At 43.5% G+C, this 23,148-nt stretch overlaps 1 long non-coding RNA gene across 1 annotated transcript in view; it reads right to left on the bottom strand.

Annotated features, from left to right (window-relative positions):
• Positions 1-4,559, bottom strand: part of LOC134025366 (uncharacterized) — a 49,155-nt gene extending 44,596 nt beyond the window's left edge. Inside the window, exon 1 of the long non-coding RNA XR_009931008.1 lies at positions 4,050-4,559. This is a non-coding gene — a long non-coding RNA (uncharacterized LOC134025366). The remainder of the gene's footprint in view (positions 1-4,049) is intronic.
• Between the last annotated feature and the right edge of the window lie 18,589 nt (positions 4,560-23,148).

The following is a 23,148-nucleotide window of genomic DNA, read 5'->3' as shown; positions in this document are numbered from 1 at the left end:
CATGCGAGGTTACAATGCATTAAGCGAATATTGCTGTAAAGTGAAAGATAGTCGTACATATTGAATATCTATTTTGTACAAATTCACTTGAACAATTCTAAAACAGTTTCTGTAATAAGTGCACTGAGGGACAATTTGCTTCTGCCAAAAATCATCCACAGCCAAATCCAAAGGTAAGCATTTTAAGTTTTAGAACAGATAATTTACTGAGTGCTATTACAGAGTTATATGTCGATCTCCACACGGTCACAGCCTGCCTAACATAACAGCACATACGGGTGGGTTTACACCACTCTTCAATATCACTTAGAGCACCAAACCCACTCAGGACCCTGCGCTGACTATGGGACCGCACGAAAGCTTTAATGCAGAGAGGTGAGAGAACAGAGATGGACGCTATTCCAACCACACTACCAACACACAGGACATTACAACAAGCCCACACACGTAACCACACACACACACCCTAATGTCCATCTCATTTACCTGGATCGCAAATTGAGAATGGGTACTCTCTCGCACACGTATTTTCACACTTTTATTTGAAACGCACGCGCTACTTGTGCTTGAGGTGAGGGCTCCATGAGTTCATGGACTAACACAATCATGTTGGTGGCTATTAATCTTCTTATAGGGCTTTTGAGGCGGTGGAGATTCACACACCACATAAACCTTCTGAAACCACAGACAGCAAACTAAATACTAACTATTTTCAAAAACATTCCACAAAAACAACTAAACACGTTCAAACATACTGTGCTTGAATCTTTATCTGTACAAAGAAATATTTAAAATGTGACTCATAGAACCAGACACAGAACATTTACAAGTCCACGCACAGAACTAAGAAAAACACTTACTCTGTCTTCTAAAATATAGATACTGAAAACAAAGACACAATCACATTTAACAGTACATGAAAAACAGCCAGCTGTTAGGTAAATAAAGAAAATAAAGTGTTGGGCTTTACCTTCTGCAGCTGAAGAATCCTCTTGCAGAGACACAGAGCGGAGAAAAAGACAATCTTTTTCTGACACCTTTGGTTTCCTGACAGCGTCTGCTTCACTGTGGCTTTAAGTCTGCCATTTTTACTCATAAACTTTCCTTTCATCTGCTCTTTAGTTTCTCTCCTCTCAGCCTTCTGTGATTCAGAAGCTTTCACTGATAAGGGGCCATACTAAAATCGGTGTCATTACTTTTCCTTTAGCTTGACAACTACAATAGGCCAATATTGAATCAAATCAAGCATTGTTTACGATTTCTTCTCTCACACAAGCACCATTGTCATATTTTCCAGCAACAAATATTCATATAAAAAAAAGTATGGTGCTTGAGCACACAGTATAGAGCACACTGAATTACAACAGTCGTATGTCCAGTATGTGTGCCAGTTTATTACCGTCGTGCGGGATAAAGCTCAGATGTTATGTATGATAGTTACGTTGTCGGAACCTTATTGACTTAAAGCACTTTCGACAAATAGCCTAGGTATATCAAAATATTATATTTAATTTACAATAATTTAGTGACGAATATAGTCTACGTCAGAAAACAGGAAGTGGAAAAATTATAGGCTACATAAAGTTTAAACTAATTTCGAATAATTTGCCAAATTTAAGAATCCTATTTAGTTTCTGATAAATGTTAAACTATAGCCTCAGAATGTAAAGCATAGCCTACTAATGAAAAAAAAATAAGTATGACACAGGCCTAAACGAGCAAAAAGAACTCAAGGAACATTTACAAACCTTGAAACAAACTTTGACAGGAGAGACAAAAGACCTTGAAATGCACCAAGCATCACAAACTAGCCTACCTTTTATTTTTGTCTGGCGTGAAAAATATGACAAGGTCATTAAATGTGAAATACAACCTTTTCATTCCCGCTAAATATTCTATTAAAGCTCCATCAACGGGTGCAATTAAAACTATGTCATCGCGTCGCGGAAATGCCATCGGAGGTAGGCTATATGCTGTCTCCGAGCAAAGGACAGAAGGACCAACAACAGCGGGGAGGGGAAAGAGGGGGAGAGGACATACTAAATAAAATTAATTATGCCAAATGCCCCAGCGCCCATCAATCAGCCGGCAATAACGGCCATGTCAGCGCGCGCCTATACTATGTGCCTTTTTTTCCTCAATGACAGCGCGCAACCAACAGCAATTAATTGTCGTTGCATTTCTCTCGCCACATCACTTCATCATGGAGGACATTACTATATCTGCCGTGTGGAAATGTTCGAGATGATGTTTGTTATCGACGTTGCCCAGTGAGAATGATAGAGATTTATGTGGGTGCTGAAATTCTGGAAAGAAAAAGCAAGCACGCGGCTACTGCAGCACAAAAAGTTTCAAATGCTGTAGTTGAAAGGTCCAACAGGACTGTTACAAAGTAGCCTCGTCAAAAAACACGAATAGATACCTAAAGAAATAACAAATACAGTTGTATCCATTCAGAGAAACAAAAAGTAAATGGCCTTATAATTCAAAGACAAATAGTCAATGCCAAGATGATAAAATTATACTTTTATTTTATTTTTCCAAAGTGTCTGCAATGTGCAGGGCTAGGCTATATGTTTTGCTCTGTTACTGTAGCCTACCACGAGCACAAAAGTAGCCTATGTGAAACGCTTCAAAAATGAATTAAAAACGTAACACATGGGCCTGCTAAACACTGCAGTGAAACTCAGTGAAACGTAAACTCTATCTTACATTAAAGTAACCTGCGCTTTTGTGAAAATCCACTGTCATACGTTTCAATGAAACTCTTTATTAATCTAAGCAAAACGTGTTAAATATGATAACTTTTTTGTACCTGTAAGCTCATAAATGGTTTTCTTAATATCGTCAAATCAATAGGCCTACCACCCATTATCGGCTGGTAAAATCCTCAGGATGCATTGAGTTTGCATAAGCCTTCATGAAACAATATAACACTATGACCTGCGTGAATGCGTCTCATGCCTTAAGCCATAGGCCAATGCAACATTTCAAAAATCTGATATCAGAATGTCTTATGTAGCCACAAAAATGAATCCCAGTATTCAGACAAAAATGCCTTAAAAGAACGATTTAACGATTTGATTTAAAACTTTGTTAAATCAATCACTTTGTGAAGATAATTGTTATAACATTGGATTTATACGCTACTTTTGGTAGGCTACATTTTAAACGATAAGCCTACACTAGGTTTTTATGATACTACACTAAAGTAAATTTAGAAAAATCAGCCTAGCAAATCTTTTCTGCCCCGTTCCGTGTGTATGCAACGGACATGAACAGGACCCAAACGATGGCAGAATGTGTGTGTAGAATTAACACCAGTTTAGACGATTGAACGGCGCCTTAATAATCAAAGTCCTTTGACATGAATTGTTTCTGCTCTTGGAAGTCTGTGCACCTAGTCTACTTCATCACCTCCATTTAAATCTCTCGACATCATTATCTTTGTCTTGAAATTGTTTTTCTTTTTTGTTTCATGGGGAACAATTCTGAACCTGACACCTTCCAAGCGCCTCGAGGCAGCACGCGGCCACTGCCCCTCTGGTCGAAAATATTTTCAACAAAATTCATAACTATGAAAATGTAAGCTATGTTAAACTATAGACTAAACATATTGTAAGCAGAAAGCAGAAAGTTTGCTTTTTTCTATAGCCTACCATGTGTTTATATAGGGAACAGGTCGCGAGAGAATGGCTCATGGGTTCTTGCCATTTTCAACAAACTTTTTTTTCTATTGTAGAGCAGAAAAAAGACTTCAAAGAGTCTGATACAGTGTTCCACTTCTGAACTGCAACCTTTTATACGCTCAGCCTCGGCGAAGCACACATTAGACATCAAGAAAGGTTCATAATCTGAAGATGATTTTCGATTATTACAATTTTGAATGCGTTTTATAGAAACAATGATGAACGTTCCAGTTGTGTTGCAATAAGTCCCGACTTTATAACACGCGCACACACACACACTTTCACAGTGGAAAAACATACATAGTAAATACAGTACAAAACAAAGTAGGGAAGAAGAATGTGTAGATATATTGTATCAACCTGTTCTTGTTTTCTGCAGAAGTCAACTTTCACGCCAGTGGTTGGACCATGTGGAAAGCCCGCTTCAGTTCCTCAAACTCCCGGCGAGTCCGCTCACTCAGGGCGACAAAAGGGACACAAACCGACAGAACAAAAAAGAGTGAAATAATTCTTGGATCTAGTATTGGTATCGCTGGACCATTACTTTCAACAACAAGCGTGTTCGTTAGTCCTTCCTTCCTTTCCTTTCCCTTTTGTGTGCGTCCTCTCTCGGAGTGGCCACTCTTGAGTGAAGTCAGAACAATACTGCCACTAACTATCTAGGCTGCATGGGCAGCCCTGGGGAAGTTGATGGGGAGAACGCTCGCAGCTTTTCGGCTTGTTGGCGGCCTCTCCCAGCGTGCGTTTGTTCCTCGTATCTCAATGTTATTCAGAGCGTAACCACTCCAACAGTCCCAATGACGATACCCGCATCAGTTTTTTGGCATCCCGTCTGTCGCTTGCTCGTTCGCTGGAAATCAGTGTTGAATTAGTACTGGGGTTGTGTGCGTCTGTGTTGGGGGACAGTTTACCGTAATGCCTCTAAAACAAGTGCGCATCCCCATCTCTCCTAGTGCTTTGCAAACGGCTGCGGCGCAAAATAGGCAATCAAAGCAGTCTTGTCGAGGTCCTTCCTTGCCGTGTGTGCGTGTGTGTATGTGTGTGTGTGTGTGTGTGTGGGGGGGGGGGGGGGGGGTCGAAGGCACTGATCTTCTGACCTTTCTTTGCAACCCGGTTGAGTTCAGCTATTGTTGAAGCTGTGAGCAACAGATGTTACTCCAAAAACTTTTAGAGCCTGTCCTACTGAACAACACAGACTGTTGATCAGAAACAACTTGAACGTTTTCATGTCATTTTTTTTGTTTATGCCCGAGTTATATTATATACCACATATAACTTAAGTGTATTGTATTAGTAAAGTTATACGTAATCTGAAACAATTTTTTTAAAATTCTTATTGCATAGCCTAATTATTAAGCCTTACCCCATTTAGACCAAGCTAAATTCAGCCGGGAGATGAGACATGCCATGGAAAGCCTATCTTAGTTGAGCTTTGAAAATGACATCATGCCATTGCAGCAAGAATCTAAAGAAGAGGCAATAACTCATAAGAATAGCTTAGTAAAATTCCACACTTGCCTTAAAAGATATTTTTTCCTCGTTCCTTTTCTCTATATAAGCTTTTACCATGATAAAATGATAGCAGGCCATCAGTCGACTGCTCAACAATGGACCATGACGGCCATAAATTACAACACATTCATTACCTAGATCAATACCACTAAAACTGTGTGCGTGCGAGCGTGCATGTGTATGCGTGGGCTGCAATTACAACTTGGATTCACACTTACCTATATGAAGTGGCTGTTGAAAACATTTAATTATTATTAACAGTAATTATGTCATAGTTATATTGAATTCATTTGGCAGAAGTTTTAATCCAAAGTAACACACAGAACAGAAAGGGGATTTGAATTTACAATCTCTTGATCTGCAGTCACCTCCATCCCAGAGCTGTTCCATCCCTGGTATTATGGGTTCCTATAGTAAAAGTAAAACAATATTAATTTACTAATGTTTTTTAATGGATTCAATGATCCTTCTTGTGGATGGGATGTGAAAGAGGTGATGACCTGGTGTCGACTGATGCCACCAGCTCAGAGGAGACAGGAGGAGAAAGCTCTAAGACCATACAGTACCAGACTCCTGGCTGGTCTCCTTATCACGGTATCGTGCTACATTCTGAATATGAATTGAATAGAAGACAAGTAAATCATTTCTTGGGTGCTGGAGAGTGTCCTTCTGTCCTTGCATGTGTACATTGAGCCCACGCTGGGTTTCATCTACACCTGATGACATTTGTTAGTGTTTTTGTCGTTTGGCTTCTTAATTAGCACAACTTATTAATCCTTTAAGACACGGGGCCCCAAACAAGCTGGAGCCAGCGGAGAGGCCCAGCCATGTTTGGCTGCGACCAGGGCCAGACTGGGCCGAAGCAGGCCAAGTAGGCAACAGCAGCAGTGACAGGAGAGATAACGAAGACTACATGTGCCAAGGAAGATATCATTTTTAGCTCACCTCTCCCTGTTTTAATGAATGAGGTAGAGAGGAGAAGAGTGAAGAGGAGGAAAATTGGCCGTTTCACCCATTCCCCACCCTTGTAAAGGAACAGCTCTCTGTTAATCAGGGGTAATAATTATCAAAGTCGACAGGTAATTAAATTAAAACATAATTGGCTACATGAGCTGGCTGTACTACAACATTTCCTCTGGCTTAATTAAAGAGAAATATGGGAGCGTTCATCCTGAGGGTCATGACTGAAAACACAAACACTGCTCCCTCCTTGACCTCCTCACACGTCACAGGACACCTGCTCTGAGTGACAGGGGACGGTGACAACTGGTCCGCTTTTGTGTTTGGGAAGGTGTGCTTTGTGTGTGTGTTTGTTTCTGTGTGTCTGTGTGCTGCTTTAGTGTGTGTGTGTGTGTGTGTGTGCGTACACTTGATCATTTATGTGTTCACTCTCGACTTCTACTTTTTCACCAGTGAATGACTCATACTGTGTCATAAGTTGCTTGGGGATCTATTTGAGTGTGTGGATGCATCTACATGAGTGAGTGGGTACAGTGTGTATGAGGGGAGTATGTGTCTGTGTTTGTGCTGTATGTTTAAGAAAGGGAGTGTGTTTGCAAACTGTGTAAAAACAGCATCCCTAACCAGCCATCTGGGAACAATGTAGTGAAATAAAACAACAATAAAATTAAATGTTACTGCCCCCGATGTTTACAAACAATCCCCTGATTCCAAGAATACCCTGAGAATGCAACACAGAGCGGGAACACAGACAAACATAAATACACGCAGCAGGGACACCCACACGCATCCATCAGCAAACACGCACACAAACAAAGTAACGCGGAGGGAAACACAAACTTGCACTTTTTGGCTCATGATTTATGCAATGATACACAGAAACACATACAAACACGCAGAAACACAGACAAACACGCTCACGAAACAAGCAAAGCAACTTCTTGGCTCAAGCTTAGCAAGATCAATAGCAAAAACAAACAAGGTGACTGCGACAGAACATGGTTTATAACTGATAGTGACAACCTTTCCCCACACTCCCCTACCTGAGAGTGTTTCTGTCTCCACACTTCTCTACCTGAGAGTGTTTCTGTCTCCACACTTCTCTACCTGAGAGTGTTTCTGTCTCCACACTCCTCTACCTGAGAGTGTTTCTGTCCCCACACTTCTCTACCTGAGTGTTTCTGTCCTCACACTTCCCTACCTGAGAGTGTTTCTGTCTCCACACTCCCCTACCTGAGAGTGTTTCTGTCTCCACACTTCTCTGCTTGAGAGTGTTTCTGTCTCCACACTTCTCTGCCTGAGAGTGTTTCTGTCTCCACACTCCCCTACCTGAGAGTGTTTCTGTCGCCACACTCCCCTACCTGAGAGTGTTTCTGTCCTCACACTTCTCTACCTGAGAGTGTTTCTGTCGCCACACTCCCCTACCTGAGAGTGTTTCTGTCCCCACACTCCCCTACCTGAGAGTGTTTCTGTCTCCACACTTCTCTTCCTGAGAGTGTTTCTGTCCCCACACTCCCTTACCTGAGAGTGTTTCTGTCTCCACACTTCTCTACCTGAGAGTGTTTCTGTCCCCACACTCCCCTACCTGAGAGTGTTTCTGTCCCCACACTTCTCTACCTGAGAGTGTTTCTGTCCCCACACTCCCCTACCTGAGAGTGTTTCTGTCTCCACACTTCTCTACCTGAGAGTGTTTCTGTCCCCACACTCCCCTACCTGAGAGTGTTTCTGTCCCCACACTTCTCTACCTGAGAGTGTTTCTGTCTCCACACTCCCCTACCTGAGAGTGTTTCTGTCTCCACACTCCCCTACCTGAGAGTGTTTCTGTCCCCACACTCTCACTTCTCTACCAGAAATGAATTTCTGTTGTCTCACTCCACACATCCTCCTACAATGTCTCTATCCATTTACCACTAATATAATAAGTAAAAGTGAAGGATGAGGAAGAGATATGGGTGTGGATGTGTTTGTGTGTAGGCCACAGTGGCATAGTCTCCAGTATAACACCGATTTTTGGGAGGATCAGAGCCAATCACAGCTTGTTTCCATTAAACTCTCATAAACATGTTTACTGTTACAGCTGCTTCCCATCACAATCACACACACACGCACACACACATACGCTCACAGCTTAGAGAACCAACCCGCTAGTTTAGCACTCTAATAAAGCATCCGTCGCTCTTCCTCATTCTCTCTCTCTCTGTCTCTCTCTCCTTGCTCTGTCTGTCTCTCTTTCTGCTCCTCTCTCTCTCCCTCCACACCCTCTGATGGCCTGTGGTTGGATCAAGCTGTCCAGGGAAAGCATGACAATTAAAAGAACGGACCGAGGGTACAGTTAAAGAGTTAACGAGCTGTAGAACTCCTCCTCTCTAATGCAGCCACACCATATGCTGAGGGGGAGGGAGAGAAGGAAAGGAAGAGTTTAGTTTGACCAGTGTTTAGACACTGGTCAAAGGTGGCTCTACACCTGAGGAGGGGGAGGTGAATATGGGTGTGTATAGGGCTTCATACAAGAGGTGTGAGATGCAGTATTCTCAAAGCACTGCCATCCCCCACCCCCCCCCTCCGCACACACACACACACAGAGAGACACACACACTGACCCCCATATGCCTTCCTCAATACGATCTTGTATCAAAGCAAACAAATGACATGCTGTCTTCTGCCTCTCTCGCCCTGCGTTCCTGTTTGATGTGTGCTTGTGTAAAATGACACGCCATATCTCTCCAGCTGACATTATCACTCCCCAGCATGCTCACATCTTCCGGACGAACAGCTTTCCCACAGGACCCCCTACAGCAGGGGTCTTTGTCTCCTGCTGCATCACACACACACTGGCACACACACGACAGACATGCACACACACATCCCAAAGGAGTCTTTTCTGCCTTTACCTCTGCATTGAGAACTGTCAGAGGTTGGACGAAGAGATGGGATGGAATGGAGGGATGATATGATGATGGAGGGACGGCGAGAGAGAGATTTCCATTAAAAAAATGTCTAAAATCTATTATTTCTTTCTCTTTCTCTCTCTCCCTCTCCCTCTTTTTAAGTACATCTATGAATATTTTTTGTATTGCACTTTCGGTATTGTAATGGTATTATAAAACATTCCTGTGTGTGTGTGTGTGTGTGTGATGAGGCATTGGCATTTCATGGCTGTATTCAGGACTCCCACCCCACCAGAGAAATCTCCCAGGATCTCAGGGCTTAGTCCTAATGGTGAGGACATCTTTGCTTCTTTGCTACGTTGACATTTAGCAGCCCTAATGTGACAGTACATTCACCCTCCTACCCAGTTGAAGAAGACACAGGAAAATCATTTGGACTTCAAAGAAATACAATTTAATATGTATGTGTTGATGATGGCCTTGTTTGGGTTGGACAATCAGTGTGAAGTAGCAGCTTGTCTGTTATAGAGACAGTTTTTCCTCAAATGTAATTAAATGAAATTATATTACAAACGTCTTTCTTTATCAATTTCAACATCATTGTTCCACATTTTCTGGCAAGATACATTGAATTATATCATCATGTAGGCAAGGAGAGGTGCTCCACCTCTTATTCAGAAATTCATTTATAACTGATGCATCTAATCTTATGTGGTGATTGTGAATTTGTATCACAGTGAAATATTTCGTTTTTTAATCAGATTATTTTATACAATTAAGGATGTAGAAATGAAAGTAACTGTTTTTTATTGACTTAGGTTCTGTGTATGTATGTCTGTGTGCGTGTGTGTGAGTGTGTGTATCAGAGTTGAAAGACCCAATTATTTCCTTTGAACAGGAAAGACTCAGAGCTTGCAGCCTATTCTACTCTAATATTCAGTTAGAAAAGTGCAATAAAACAGGAAATCATGTTAGTCTAATGTGCTTAGTGTGGCATCTAACAGTCTGTGTTTCAATGGAGCAATTTTATTGTGAGGAAGAAAATTGTTACGAGTTAAACGCATCACAGACCCATGCAAACACAAATAAAAAAGCAAGTACAACCAATGTCAATAAAAACGAAATGTGCAGTTTTACACCAAACTTTAAAACAATTGTCCTAAATATGAAATTAAAATCACATCATTTAACATATAATTTCCATATTACTAAATAGCTGTGATATTGATAGTAATACCTACAATATTGAAATTGGTGCCACAATTGCATGAGCAGTAAATAATACAAACATGTAAAATATTATATTTTTTACAAACATTTTAGACACAACCACACATTAATTTTATTAAAACCATTTCAGATTTTTTTTTTTGCTAAAATGCACACTGCTTAACAAATACAATACACGTCATGCACTGTGCACAAACTGTTTGTGTGTGAAGATACATAGGTGAGAGTGTCTGCATGAGAAAGAGGTAGTTCGAGAGAAAGAGGTAGAGAGGGGGAAAGAGAGGAAGTCAAAGTAGAGAGAGAGGTGGTGAGAGAGATACAGAGAGATATTTTGAGAGAAAGGTAGAGAGAGAGATTGAGAGAGGTAGAGCAAGAGATATAGAGAGAAATCGAGCAAGAGGGGTAAAGAGAAGCAGAGATAGCAAGAACGAGGTAGAAAGAGAGGTAGAGAAAGGTAAAGAGAGGTAGAGTGAGGTAGAGTGAGACAGGTAAAAGAGAGATGGAGCAAAAAGGGTTGAGAAACGCAAAGAGGTAGAGATTGAGAGAGAGAGATAATTAGACAGGTAGAGCGAAGTGGAAAGAGAGGTAGAGAGAGAAAAAATAGAGGTAGAGAGAAAGAGAGGTAAAGAGGAGTGACAGTGAAGGGCATCAGAGGTTGTTAAATCACCATGGCTCTAACTCAAACGGTGAGAATTTCAATAATCATCTTCAAGGACTTTCCTCCTCGGCCATATTCAGCTAAATGTATCTCTCTCTGCCTAATTCCCCCCCACAATACTCTGGGCTCAGACTGCTCATTGTGTCACGGGTCCTTTTCTATTCCCCTGTGTTTGATTCTGACAAATACATGGATTATCAGACAGGGGGATTTTTAAATATATGGCTAATGTGAGCTTTCATGGCTGGGCTTTAATCTGCTGAGTATTTAAAACCAATCTGGAGGACGGGAGAAAACGCAGAGGTCAGGCTTTCTGGGGTAGAGAGAGAATAACAGAGAGAGAGAGAGAGAGAGAGAGAGAGAGAGAGAGAGAGAGAGAGAGAGAGAGAGAGAGAGAGAGAGAGAGAGAGAAAGAAAGAAGGAGCGATGGAGGGAGAAGCAATCATTTCCCCTCTATTTAAATTCTAACCAGGATTAAGCGTGGAATCGCAAAAATCAGACCTCATCTGGTAGCACTGCTAAAAAAAACGCTCGCTCAAAGAAGGAAAAGTTATTCCTCTCATCATCCCTGTGAACAGTGCGTTCACAGTGTTGATGTCTGTGTGTGTGTGTGTCATAGTAGTGTATGGGATAGTGCTTCTTTCTGCTTTTTCACTTATTTGCACTCCTGTGGTAATCCCCCCCTCACCCTCCACGTTTATGAGTGAGTTGATGTGGTCCAGTCAAAGATGAAAAGGTGTGTCTGGATAGTTGAATGGTGGTTCTTTCTGTTGCTACGTCTTCTCTCCTTTCCTCTCCTTTCCTCTCCTCTCCTTTCCTTTCCTTTCCTTTCCTCTCCTCTCCTTTCCTCTCCTTTCCTTTCCTTTCCTCTCCTTTCCTTTCCTTTCCTCTCCTCTCCTTTCCTTTCCTCTCCTCTCCTCTCCTCTCCTTTCCTTTCCTCTCCTTTCCCTCTCCTCTCCTCTCCTCTCCTTTCCTTTCCTTTCCTTTCCTTTCCTTTCTTCTTATCTCATTTCCTTTCCTCTCCTCTCCTTTCCTCTCCTCTCCTCTCCTCTCCTTTCCTTTCCTTTCCTTTCCTTTCCTCTCCTCTCCTCTCCTCTGGAATACTAGATGTACGTTTATTGAAACTGGCTGAGTCTTGCTTGGCAGCATATCAAGCGGGCGCATGTGTATGTGTGAGTGTGTGTTCTCGTGTGTGTGTGTGTGTGTGTGGGTGTGTGTGTGAGAGAGAGAGACAGAGAGAGAGAGAGAGAGAGAGAGAGAGAGAGAGAGAGAGAGAGAGAGAGAGAGAGAGAGAGAGAGAGAGAGAGAGAGAGTTTGTGTCAAGCTACAGAGTAGAGGGTGATTTGTGACGTTACCTATGCAGCTTTAAACTGCATCAAGCTACTCTGGACCTCTTCATGACTATAATATAACGTACTTACGTAACATATCCCTGTCATGAAGAACCACACACACACAAATACACACGCAAATACACACAAAATAATAAAACACACACACACACACAAATACAAACAAACTAATAAAATGAAATGCAAAAACAATCAAACAAAGAAATGTGGAGGAAGACATATAGCCTTATTCAAGTTTTTACAGATTATGTGATATATATTTGAAAATGTTGCTGTTTAGACAACTCAGGTATTTTGAGTCCACCATAGACACAGCGGGCCTGGGCGACAGAGGACGGAAAGGAGAGGAAGTCCTGTCAGCTGGAACACTTTGCCCCTTCAAGATGAATCCATGAACTGTCATACAAATGCAAAACATGACTTTAAACATGCAAACATTTAAACAAAAACACTACCGTGTCCATAAATAACTTCAAATCAATCTGCAATTGAACATTAGTTTCTGTGTTATCACTGTAATTTGCTTCTAGATTCTTCAACGTATTTGTGGGGTTTTGCAAATACTCATAGCTTATGAGAACAAATCGCATACACTATATGTGAGTGACCATGGCACGTCCAGTGGTCTCCAGTGAACACCAGTGTCCAGCAGACCAGCAGGCAGCTTACCACTCAGAAAAACACTGGAACACATCGCATAGGATACACTTGTTTGCTTCCAAGATATTGAAGCAAATCTAAATTCTCCGTGCTTCCACTGAGGAAACATTCACACCAAGAGTCAGCACACAGACAGTAACGCAGCATGCACATCACATTCTCCTCCCACTCAGACCAGGAAGGTGCTGTACGACTCGTCAGGAAGGTGCTGTACGACTCGTCAGGAAGGTGCTGTACGACTCGTCCGGAAGGTGCTGTACGCCTCGTCCGGAAGGTGCTGTACGCCTCGTCCGGAAGGTGCTGTACGCCTCGTCCGGAAGGTGCTGTACGACTCGTCCGGAAGGTGCTGTACGCCTCGTCCGGAAGGTGCTGTACGACTCGTCAGGAAGGTGCTGTACGCCTCGTCCGGAAGGTGCTGTACGCCTCGTCAGGAAGGTGCTGTACGACTCGTCCGGAAGGTGCTGTACGCCTCGTCCGGAAGGTGCTGTACGACTCGTCAGGAAGGTGCTGTACGCCTCGTCCGTGTGTTTGCCCAGTTGGTGTGTCGCTTCAGGCTGTGGTTCCTCACAGACTAGACAGGACTAGATCAACCTTCCAGCTCTCCACCTAAATGAGGGCTGTACTAACTTGTCCAATGGTACCTTATTGAAGAGCAATGCCTGAAAAAGGGATGACAGAGCAGTGATCAAAGCACAGTGAGAAAACAGTAGACAATGTGTGATTAGTTATTGAACAAGTGGGTGTGTACATGCAAACAATGTTCTCAATGGACACACACTGGTAACACCGCCCCCTGTCACAGTAAAGGTGAGGAACAGAGGGATAGAGAGAAGGATTGAGGAGGAAAGGGGGAAGGGACAGGGGTGGGGGATTTAAGGGATAGAGGTGCCTCTTTCATTTGGAAAGTTTGATGGATATGACGCACATCTGGCCTGTTTAGAGGCAAGATTTTAGTGGACGTGCAATGTGGAGAAATGATCTCTCTTTTCTCTCTCTTCTTTCCTCACTCTCTCTCTATCTCTCTCTCTCTCGCAGCTCTTTCTGGACATCTGTCTCCTCCCTAACTTGCTTTCCATCTCTCCCAACACTCATCTGTTTCCCCTCCTCTAACTCTCTCTCTCTCTCTCTCTCTCTCTCTCTCTCTCTCTCTCTCTCTCTCTCTCTGTCCCTCTCTCTCTCTCTCTCTCTTTCTCTGTCTCTGTCTCTTTCTCTCTCTCTCTCTCTCTCCCTGTCTCTCTTTCTCTCTCTCTCGGGTCTGTGTTAGGCGCAGTAGCGCTACCTCTCGGCCTCTCTGTTCATCAGAAACAGGCTGCTCTCTAGCAGAAAATCTGCTCTCAACACACACACACACACAGACACACACACACAAGCACTCACAGATGTGCACACATTTGTTGCACTTTCCCCGGGGCTTACAGTTATTAATGAACATGCGTGTGTTTGTCAATATTTCCATGGTGACTACAGAGGACAGGGCTTCCCGCCAGGCTTCAGTGGGATTTCTCACAGGGCCTGCCTGCAGGGACAGCTGCTTCAGAATAACTACCACCATCAGCTAATCACAGCAAATACATACATGGCCCACAGGGGAGACAAGTAAACATGATTACAGCACAAGTTCACATGTCCAACACTTAGCACGCACACTCGAATAAACAAATGCACACACAAGCGTTCTGGAAGAAAAACATATGCACACATACACACACACAGATATACACTGATACACAGACAAGAATAAACAAACACACACACACATACAATAAGCTCTAGCTAGTCCAGTCAAATGTATCATATGAGCGAGCTGTGCTGTCTCTCGGCCCTCAGAGCAGGCTGCTCTCTGTGGTGGGAGCACACTGCCAAGCCTTAGGGCTCGCTCTCCTCTCTGAACTGTCCACTGTAGAGGACCCCGGGGGAGCACGCCACACAGGGAACACTGCCAGCAGCCCATCCTGCAGGAAAGTCAGCAAACAGAGAGAGAGAGAGACAGAGAGAGAGAGAGAGAGAGAGAGAGAGAGAGAGAGAGAGAGGAGAGAGAGAGGGAGGGAGGGGAGAGAGAGAGAGAGAGAGAGGAGATAGAGAGAGAGAGAGAGAGGAGAGAGAGAGAGAGAGAGAGAGAGAGAGAGGATGGAGAGAGAGAGAGAGAGGTGAGAGAGAGAGTGAGGGAGATAGAGAGAGCAGAGGGAAGGATAGAATGAAAGAGAGAGAGAGAGAGAGAGAGAGAGAGAGAGAGAGAGAGAGAGAGAGAGAGGGTGGAACAGAGAGACAAAGAGCTAGAGAGAGAGAGACAGAAAAAGATAGAAGGTAGAGAAGATAGAAGTGCAAGAGAGAAAGGGAAGAAGAGAGGAGAGTGGTGGAGAGAGTGAGAGAGACAGTGTGGTCAGGATGAGGTGGGGTGTGGATTAGAACAGGGGGAGTGTGGGGGGGGGATTCTAAGGGGATACAGATCTCTCACTACACTATTCTATATTTTCTCTTTCCATATTACATCCTTTAATACCTTTCTCCTTTTTAGTTCTCTTTCCATTCCATCTTCCCTTCCTCTGTAAACAGGTGTCCTCTGCTCTGCCTATGACCCTCTAAAACACACACACTACATCTCTTTCTTTCCTTCTTTCTTTCTTTCTTTCTTTCTTTCTTTCTTTCTTTCTTTCTTTCTCTCTCTCTCTCTCTCTCATCTCTCTCTCTCTCTCTCATCTCTCTCTCTCTCTCTCTCTCTCTCCTCCTCTCTCTCTCTCTCTCTCTCTCTCTCTCTGTCCCTCTCTCTCTCTCTCTCTCTCTCTATATATCCACCTCTCTGTGGCATTACAGAAACAGATCGGTAAAGGTTTGTTGTGTGTGTGTGTTTATCTGTCTGTGTGTGAATGTGTATGTGAGCATGTGTGAGCGTACATGAGCTCATTGCACTGTCCCATGGCCTGTGCAGGTCAATAGTTATCCTCTAGCTATGAGAAATCAAATGACAGATTAGTGGAGAGCAGCCTTAAAATGATGAGGCTCACACACAGAGAAACACACATACAAAAAAGAAATCACAAAATGTTGTCTCACTATTGCTTATAACCTACAGCATGTTTTCTTTTTGATAATGTTTCAGTCCATCATCTATACTGTTAAAAACAGTTCTTGCCTCTCCACTTGTTACCAAACAAATCTTCTTAGCTGTGGCAATGACTCATGACTTCGGTCTTTTCTGTTCATCTGTGAAAAAATAGAAATTAGATTTTAATTGCTTGAGAAAGAGAAGAAAGGTATGTTTGTGTGTCTGTCAGATGGAGTGCCGCTTGTCGTATCTGCAATAGACTGTTCACAACAATATGAATGAAAGAAACTCAATCTTCCTCAAACTCCAAAGCATACTTCAATCAATCAATGTTCCATGACCCTACACCCCATAGACAGTAGCTCAGTTTTAGTTGTCGCAATGACAGACAGACAGCACACACAGAACATGCAGCCACACACACACACACACATGCCCACACATATATCCACAAAGAGCAGATCTACATTGTTTATTGAACTATCCTTTGAAAACTTAATGATTTGCAGCTTAAAATAACTTTCTGCATCAGGCAGATAAACAAATCCGAAAGGTTACAACAATGGGTTACACCCTTTAGAAAGGCTGTTACTAGTCTGCAGAGATACTCAACATGTACTGGTCACTTTGTAGTGATCCAAGGCTGGGCTAGCATCACACAAAAGGCCCAGGAGCCCTGTCTTAGTCCACAAAAGACTTTCAGCAGGAGCGATTTCACAGTCTGCCATTAGAAGGTGTGCAGCCTAGAAAAACAGAATGGGCACAGTCTCAATGTACTCCATTTTTGCTTTACAGTAACTAATGTCCCTTAACCGATCTGTGTTGAACATGTGAGACACACTGATAGAAGACACAAAATATCCCATTTGTAATGTTGTATTTTATTATGTCATCATAATGTACCGATGATGTCCTTCCAACACTTTTGACTTGATTACATAGTGGGTAATCAAATGCATAATTAAATGCATAAATTAATGTAAATCAATGTAAGAAGTATTAGTGCCTTGGACTGTGGTTATAGCCATAGATTTTAGTTCAATATGACTACAGTATGGATCCATTTTAATTTCACAATTTACAAATCTGAAGAGGTTGAAAGGGAGCAGTAGGATCTGAAACCTGTTGAAGTTGACTTGTGCTGGCTGTTCTGTTAGGAGTGAAGGAGGATTTCTACCAGGCTGGCTTGCTTGTCTCCCCGCAGGCATGTTCTGCTGCCCCTCACTCGTACCTGCTGCAGGACCCAGAGCAGAAAGCAGACATGACACCTCAACACTAAACACTTTTCATCTACTCTGACCTCTGACCCTTCAGTTTCGCCTTCTCACGCCGAGTGTAGAGTCTCTCATTGCAGCGTGTGTGTGTGTGTGTGTGTGTACGTGTGTCCGTCTTCCAGTGCCTTCATAGGCTGCTGCCCCAGAAGTCACAGTCCATTTGGCTCCAAGTCCACCCTGATGGAATCACAAAAAACATTCTGCTCTGGCTTCAAGCAACACACACACATTCACACGCACGTACACACACACACACACAATACAAACACACAGACACGCGCTTCTCTCTGTCCAGACGATTATGGTGCCCTGTAAAGTGGCCTATGTCTCTGTCATCACAGCCAAGTCACAAAGGTAATACCGTGGACGCAGAGAGAAAACACTGGGCCTTTATGCTTTCTTACTCAAACATAATTCTCCCCATTTGGCATTTTGACTCCATCTCACCAGTCCCCTCTTGCCTCGCCTGTCGTCCTCTCAGTCTCACACACCAAACATGGCCCACAATAACTTTCATTTCATTTTTTCTCCTCGCTCCAATGCACAACCTCTATCTCTCTTTTCTCCATTTAATGTCTTTTTTGTCCTCCACTCCCTTTCTTCTCTTTTTTCCGAAACTTCCAAGGTCAGACAGGACAAACAATGCCACTGGTGTCTCTCAGAAAGCTGCACGCTGCCGGCGGACAGTGGCGCCGTTGCCTAGGCAACACACTAACCATTAATTTTCAATTAAAACAGACAAAGAGATGACAGCTCGGGGTCCAGAGAAGATGTCAAGAAGCAGTATTAATATACGACAAGTGAGCATAATTGTGTGTCCATTTTCCCCCCACTCTCATCTATGCTATCAGTGAAATGTGAAAGCACAAGATAATTTGGGGGTGTGAGAGACGTAGCCCAGTGTTTCCTCCTAACCAAGACACCTCTAATGTCTCTTGCCCAGACACAGCATTCATCATTACTGCACAGAATATTTTGTCAAGGATGTTATTATTTTCATTATCCTACCATCACAAAGATGTTATTTGATTTGCGTTTCACCCACCTAGAGACAGAAACACACTTACATGGACACACACACACACACGGACACACCTACTTGAAAGCATACCTCTGCCGTGTGTCCTTCCAGACATCTGCAGTCTCAGTCATGTAGGTTGGTATTTGAATTTCATAAAGAGCAGAATAATAATAAGACCTCCAAGTCTGCAGCTCCTTGTTTGGTTTCGCAGATGTGACCAATGCAACAAACAGAAAGGCACAAACACACACAAAGACACACACTTACACACACACACACACACAAGGCCAAAACAGGCAGTCCCAGTTCTTTCAGAGAACTACAGAGAGAAAAACTAAAACAAGAAAAACCAAAGTTTGAAGGTGGCTGGCTTGCAAACTTCTGACTGGCTAAAGGGCTAAATGACTGGCTGATTGATTGACACTGACTGACTGACTGACTGGATGACTAGCAGCCTGCTTCCCATAGTACCCTCTCCTAGAGATGCCTCTGGCACTGCCTCAGTGAATTTGAACAAACCTTTAACTGTTTTTTGCTTATCAAACACATACATGTATGTGTTGACTTCTCTAATGTGTTAGAGAAGTCAACACATACATGTATGTGTTGACTTCTGTTCCAATGTGCCTGACTCTGGCCCTTATCTGTGTTGCCACGGTGCTGCTTGCCACACCCTGGCATGGCAGACAGACTTCCTCAACAACACACACACATTGGTGCCAGTGTGTAGCAATCCTGAGATAAGGTCTTCAAGTACCATGCAGTTTGTATGTGTGTGTGTGTGGGGGGGGGGGGTGGGGGGGGGGGGGGTGGTATAAGAGCAGCATCAATTTTCAAACACAGATGACATTTTCCATATTTTATATTATATTCTCCAGCAATTCTGTTGCGGTTGTGAAGTCCCATTGGTCGGTTTGTTGCTTGGTCAGTGTACTACTAGAACCACGAGAATGGAGACTCGATACAGTCTTAGAATTAGGTTTTTCTCGTCCTTGCTTTCCTTTCACTCTCTACTTTCCTTCCCACACCCTCTCTTCCAGCTCCTGATCTCTCTCTTTCAGCCCATCTCTGCCTCATTCCATCTCTGCTTCTGCCCTGCTCTGCCTTAGCTCTGCATCCCTCCTGCCTCCCTTCCCTCACTTACTCAGTGCTGAGTGTGCCCCTTAAATCATGGAGTCCCTAAACTGGCCCATAAAAGCTGGCAGGTTCTCCCCCTCCTCCGTCTCTCCTCCGTGTCTCCTCCCCTCTGTCTCCCCACATCACTGCTTTAATTAAGGTAATTACTTTCAGAGCTGTACTAATCGGATCCTCTTCTCTCCTGACACATGCATACACACACACACATACACGCACACACACACTCATATATGGACACACACAGACACACGCACTTTTCTCCTTTGGCAGGGTAAATAGACTCTTTCAACCCTGGAAACCTTTTTCGAAAAACCTCTGACCTACATTGACAGCAGTCTACTGAGATGCACCAGGATGCATACTCCCCTCAAACACCGGTTCAGAGGAGAGCAGAGGGGAAACCATCAGAGGAGAGGAGAGGAGAGGGAGTAGAGCAGAGGAGAAACCATCAGAGGAGAGGAGAGGAGAGGGAGGAGAAGAGAAACCATCAGAGGACAGGAGGGAGGAGAGCAGAGGAGAAACCATCAGAGGAGAGGGAGTAGAGCAGAGGAGTAAAAAAGTAGACAGAGAAAAAACAAAAGAGAAAGAGAGAAAGGGATTCCAAGAGGAGACAGAAAAGGTCTGGATGGTCTAAACATACCTCAACATCCGGAGCCTATTCAGGGATGGATGAATTATTAAGAAGCTATTAGCTGCCCTCCTGATGTCTCATTAATTATCTGTAACAATGATTTCTCTTTCCCATGATAGTTGATGCGAGGGACGCTGGTGAGGTGGGCAGATGTGACCGTGTGGGGTGCAGATCCAGTGAACCAGGGATGGGGGGGGTTAGGGAAGGTTGCAAGCTGCATGTTGCCAAAACTACTACTACTGCACACTCATCTGACCATCATCCTTTGCATCGACTGTTTCTGTACACATGCTTATATCTCCCTCTCGGTCATCCTCCTCTCTCTACCGCCCAGTATCTTTCTCTCTCCCTTCCTCTCTCTATCTCTGCCCCCCTCACTTGCTCCCCAAAGGCACCTTGACTGATAATGAGCGAGGGGATGCAGGTATGATTCAGACACAGGGGGTTTCAATTAAGGCCCTGCAGATTAATAAAGACTCAACGTGCGAAGATGTGTGTGTATGATTTGTGTGTGTGTGTGTGTGTGTGTGTGCATGTGTGGCATGAAGAAGCCAGTAGCTCAGTTTGATGAGTAAGAGGAGGTGAGAGGAATGTACCTCCAGAGGGATGAATGTGCCACGAACGTGGCACCTGGTGTGTGAGTGTGTGTGAGTGTGTGTGTGTGTGTGTGTGTGTGAAGACTCCAGTCTGACTGCAGTTCTCCCTGAGGTCTGACTACAGAAAACAACACAACTCCTCACCTGTCTTTATCTGTGGAAACCCTCCTTATCTCTGCTGCTGCTCAGAGTCTTCAGAACACAGTAAACACACACACACACACACACAAATATTATCTCCTACAGTGTGATGGAAACACTAGAGTTTGGCAGAAGGATGGCTCATTTCTCTTGTTGCTTGGCTGTTTTTTCAGACAGGAAGCATTCCCTCCTGTGCCCAGGCCTGGTATTCGGAGCACACACACACACACAGCCTGGTGCCTGTCAGTGAACAATGTTTACTTTAAAGAGCTGATTTATCTGATCTCCACAAGTTTTACACTGACCCCGGCACCTTCTCACCTCCCCCTGCTCTATCTCCTCCCTCCTCCCTCTTTTTCTGTTCTTCCCTTCCTCTCTCTGCCAACAGTGGAGGAATGCACCCACAGCAGTTAACTCTGCAGCTTCCTCTGAGAACAACTGTTTTGTATCTTTTTATGGTGGATTTGATGGTTATCTGTATCGTCAAATTATTTTGCCCTTGTCTTTGTTTAAGTGGTGGTGGTGCAGGGCCTTAGGTGGGTGAGTCTCACTGTGACATTGTAAGGTGATAAAACATAAATGTCTCTGCATCGCCCTAGTGAATAATTGTGATCAAATTAAAATATTTTAAAATGTTCCTTCTAAGTCTGACAACACCAAAGGTGTGGGTAGAAGTTTCACATTGAACAAGCTGTGTCAAACCTGAATGCTTTTGTTTCAACCACCTAATTCCTCTACCTTGGCCTAAATATCTCAAGCATGTAGAATAAATATTTACATTAGCAGGACGGGTTGTTAGGTATGTTGTTATTGGTAGACGAGTTGGTATTTGTTATGTGTGCGTTGTGTGTGTCAGTGTGTGTGTGTGTGTCCAAGCTTTGTGGTGGGTGTGTATCTTCAGTGTGTATGTATGTGTCTGTTCATGTTGTATGCTTACATGATGGTATGCTTGTGGGTGCCTGTGTACACAGAGAGTGTGTTTGTGTGTGTGTGTGTTGTGTGGTTATGGGATGGTTGGTGTGTGTGTGTTTGTGTGCACAGCATGTTCTTATTACGACATTTGTTTGTGTGATTGGAACGGCACGGCCCTGCCGATCAGAGCCCCGATAACACCTGTCATGTGTGATGTGTGTGTATATGCGTGAGAAGGGCTTGTCACTGTTTCGTAACTTTGATTTATGCTTCTGACCCGCTCTGCAAAATGTGTGTGTATGTGTTTTGTCTGTGCGTGTGGGTGTGTGTTTGTAAGTGTTCCTGTGTGTTTCTAAGTGTGTGTGTGTGTGTGTGTGTTTGGGGGTTACAAGAAAGACTGCATCCCAGCTGAAGATGTAGCTGAAGGTATGTATGAGAACCTTCTTCCTCCCCAGGCCAGACAGCTGCTGCGCTGAGAGAGGAGGGCAGAATGATCCTTTCCAGAACAGCGTCTGCTCCTGAAGTTCAGATGAACAAAAAGCAACAATAACTGACTGATGAGGAAAATTATCTATAGAATTAGCCAGAACCCAATCATGTGTTATAATAATAGATCTTGGCGTGAGCTGTAGATTGAGGGTTAGTTGAAGAGTGTTTGAATGACGGTGCTCCTGGGTCAGTATAAGCACCCTGTCTGCCACATTCCCCCACCCCAGGAGAAGAACAACCTGGGAGGAGGAAGGGAACGAGGGGGAACCATGGCGGAGGAGAAGAGAGAGATACTTCAGAAGAGGAGGGAGACAAAAGAGGGCAGACGTCACACAAAGCACAGAGGACAGAGAATCTATGAGCGTTCAAGGAGGTGTTGATTATACATTCTGCAGCCTTCTCCATCTTCGTTAGTGTTGAATTAATTCATAATGCTGAAACAAATTACCTTTGCACGGTTGAGAACGACACCTAAATGTGGCGAGGCAGTTTGGCATTTGGTGATTAAATTATCTCTGGAGATTCTCTGGGTTTGATTGAGCAGTGCTGGGTTGATGAAGTCGTGTACCGTTATTAAGTTTGAAATAACAATCCTCTCATTTTCTACGTGTTCACATTAGTGATGGCCCACTAAAAAGACTTGACACCCGGAGAGCATCCAACAAACTGCAGAGGAGTGAACACGCACACAAACACACATGCATACATACAAAACTTGCACACACGTTCACATAATTACAGTTTACACTTTGAATTTGGGTATTTACGAAAAACAAATATTCTAGTCTGTTCTAATCTATTCTAATCCATTTTAGTTACAGTATGAATATTGTAACCCCATTAACAGTATGTCTGAACAGAGTAAAGCACATAACTCAGGAGCAGCATTGTTCTTCGTGTACTGTGAAGGTCTGTCATTCCTGGTTATGTTGTCTTCATCCTGCCTTTCACCAGA

The sequence above is a fragment of the Osmerus eperlanus genome, chromosome 1 (genome assembly GCF_963692335.1).
Source record: "Osmerus eperlanus chromosome 1, fOsmEpe2.1, whole genome shotgun sequence".
Lineage (NCBI taxonomy): Eukaryota > Metazoa > Chordata > Actinopteri > Osmeriformes > Osmeridae > Osmerus > Osmerus eperlanus.
This window is presented reverse-complemented; position numbering and strand designations above follow the sequence as displayed.